Source organism: Syngnathoides biaculeatus, unplaced genomic scaffold (genome assembly GCF_019802595.1).
Source record: "Syngnathoides biaculeatus isolate LvHL_M unplaced genomic scaffold, ASM1980259v1 ctg241_pilon_pilon, whole genome shotgun sequence".
In the NCBI taxonomy this organism is placed as follows: domain Eukaryota; kingdom Metazoa; phylum Chordata; class Actinopteri; order Syngnathiformes; family Syngnathidae; genus Syngnathoides; species Syngnathoides biaculeatus.
This window is the reverse complement of record NW_026907496.1, coordinates 4,590-7,871: the sequence shown is the minus strand read 5'-3', so window position 1 is coordinate 7,871 and position 3,282 is coordinate 4,590. Positions and strand designations below refer to the sequence as shown.

Below are 3,282 nucleotides of genomic sequence, written 5' to 3'. Positions count from 1 at the left end.
AGTGGATCTACAACTTGCTCACGGGCAAGGTGAGGCTTTTCGCGATGATGCTGCACGCAAATGGAATAAGTTGCCAACAGAGGTGATGCCAGCTTCATGTGTGAATGTACAAAGTCCAAATTGAAAAGTCTTTTTTTTTTCTCATGCTTTTTTGTTGTTGTTGTTGTTCTTTTAAGGGGTGTCACAGTGGAGCAGCTGTAAAGCGTTGGCCTCACAGTTCTGAGGTCCTGGGTTCGGTCCTGACCCTGCCTGTTTGGAGTTTGCATGTTCTCCCTGTGCCTGTATGGATTTTCTCTGGTTTCCTCCCACATCCCCAAAACATGCAACATTAATTGGACACTCTAAATTGCTCCGAGGTGTGATTGTGAGTGTGGCTGTTTGTCTCAATGTGCCCTGCGACTGGCTGGCAACCAGTTCAGGGTGTACCCCGCCTCCTGCCCGTTGACAGCTGGGATAGGCACCAGCCCTCCCGCGACCCTCATGAGGATAAGCGGCTGAGGAAATGGATGGATGGATGGATGGATGGATGTTGTTTTCAGAAAACAAGGGAACCAGCTCAAGAGGAAGAGCCCTCGCTTAGCAGGTGAGTGGGAGTTGGTTTGAGACCCACATTCTCCATTTGACTTCGAGTTGTGTGCTGGAGTTTCCTTTTTGAGTCAGTTCAGTTCTTTTGTTGTTGTTTGGGGGGAAATGGGGGAATTCGCTCAGGTAGTGGAGTGCTCACTTCGCATGAGGTGCCCACATTCTCCATTTCCATTTCGGTTTTCTGTTGAATTCATTTTGAATTAATTTGGTAATTTTTGCAGAGCACATGAGATGGAGTGGGATTTGTTCCTGCAATCTCCTTTGGACTTTCAACTGTCTGCTGAGGTTTCTTCCACTTTTTGAAGAAGACCTCTCCCAGTTTCAAAATAAATATTCCACTCATTAAGCATTTTACTATGTACTGTTTGTGCTTGAGTCAAGGATCCCTGGACAAATTTTACATACAGTAGATTTACATCAGAGTTCAGATGTTCGAAATGTCTCTGAGCCCTGTGCACAAGAAAAAGACAAAAAACTGGCTTTAAACAATATAAATTATTTTCAGTCTCTTGAAGAAAACATCTTCGTTACTGGCTGACAAAGCTCATTAGTCTTGACTTTCACTTAACGAACAAACCCGCTATTGTTAGGGTAAATTGCCACAATTCTTGCAAGTGGCCAAGAATTTCTGGGTGATGTATCAACCATAACAAGCACCACATCGCCAACACAAAGATTTCTTCCAGGCGTAGACCATCCTTGACATTCTTGAAGCTGTGTGAGGTATTCTTCACACCAACGTTTCCAGAAGACATCAGCCAGATACTGTACTTGCTTCCATCTGCGGTTCGCATTTTGATCGTCCTTACAGAACAGTCCTGGCGGCAACTCTGGCTTGACCTTGAGCAACAGCAAATGATGAAGTGTCACCTTCATAGCTCGGCCTTTCACCATGCAATATCTACGCAGTCAATAAATAATGTCATTTGCACTCACTGTCTCATTAAACATTCTGACAATGACAGTTTTAGCTGCATCGTCCGTCAGTTTTTCACATTGAATGCTGAAAACTGGGTTTTTGCGAGAGGCTGGCTGCTGGCCAGCAGTCCTCGAGGAGGAGACATGCTCAACCCTGAACAGGTTGCAAGCCAATCGCAGTGCACATGGAGACGGACAACAGTCGGACTCACAATCACACTTGGGGGCAATTTAGAGTATCCAATTAATGCATCATGCTTTGGGGATGTGGGAGGAAACCAAAGTGCCCATTCAGGCATGGGGAGAACATGCAAACTCCACACAGGTGGGGATGGGGTTTGAACCCTGGAGCTCAGAAATGGGATGCCATTGCTCCACCGTGCAACTGGAATAATATTCAGTTGTTCTCATATAAGATTGTGGCCACAAGTTGAAGAGTTATTTGCTCAACATTTTGATTAAAAGAAATCACCGGTCCTGCCTCGCTCAATGACGACCTGTTTCCTGATTTTCAACTGTGGTACTTTTGGGCCATCGTCACACAGGAGGAGAATTACAGCCCTTGTCATGGTGGTGCAGCTGGAAAGTGTTGTCCTTCCAGTTCTGAGGACCTGGGTTCAATCCCTGTATGGAGTTTGCATGTTCTCCCTGTACCGATGTGACTTTTCTCTGGGCACTCTGTTGTCCTCCCACATCCCAAAAATGCAACATTAATTGGACACTCTAAATTGCCCCTAGGTGTGATTGTGAGTTTGACTCTTGTCTGTCTTCATGCGCCCTGCGATTGGCTGGCAACCAGTTCAAGGTGTAACCTCGCCTCCGGCCCGTTTCCCGCTGGGAATTGCTCCAGCACTCCCGCAACCCTTGTGAGGATAAGCGGCTAAGAAAATCGATGGATGGTTCAGAATTTGGCCCTATCTGTGACACTATGACACAGTCATATAAACCCCAAGCAACACCATGAAAAGGTCTGGTTTAATCAGAGAGTTCAGGTCTCATGAAACTTTGAATATCTTCGATCTCTGACAAACAAAGCTGATGTGAACTAGTTGTTAAATTTTTAGAGATCTGTTCTTAAAACACAAAGAAAATCCATGTAAGAAAATGTCATAAAATCCACCCCTACACACCCCCACTTTGAGGGTTTGGTCGTTCTTTTCAAACTAAACCCGCTCATTTGTTCACAAATCAAATAATATGTGCAGTAGCTATGCATTACTTTTTGAAAGTGTAATTCATAAAATCAGGTCTCCATTCAGCAATTGTACCGCTTATCCTCACATGTTTCACAGGCATGCTGGAGCATAAAACCAAATGAAGTCCCTGATGGTCTAGTGGTTAGGATTCTGCACTCTCACTGCTGTGGCCAGGGTTCGATTCCCGGTCAGGGAATGTTTTTTGGTTCTAGCCAAGTGTGTTCACATGAATGAATGAATGAATTCTTTCAATCTTGTTTCCCCAGACAAATAAAGTGTATACTTTCGACTGGTCACACAGCAGGATGAATGCAGAGCATAGTGTTGGTGAGGTTGTCCAGTTCAAAACTTTGCAAAACAAATGTACATTTTCATCCATACCGCATGGTCTCGTGTGTTGACCACATCCACCCCTGGCACTGTAAACTTGCAGACTTAAAAATTCAAGTACTGTCGGTCGAACATGGTGTTGGATTAATTCAAGATGGTGTAGATGGGAAGAGAAATGGAGTCGGGGTTGTTTTAAAAGAAGAATATTTGAGAATGTCTTGGATGGGAAAAGAATATAAAGTCGAGTGATTAG

General features: G+C 44.5%; 1 non-coding gene across 1 annotated transcript; it reads left to right on the top strand.

Moving 5' to 3' along the window:
* The first annotated feature begins 2,823 nt into the window (after nt 1–2,823).
* Nucleotides 2,824–2,895, top strand: trnae-cuc (transfer RNA glutamic acid (anticodon CUC)). The gene has a single exon. It is a non-coding gene; the product is annotated as a tRNA-Glu (tRNA).
* Nucleotides 2,896–3,282: the final 387 nt, after the last annotated feature.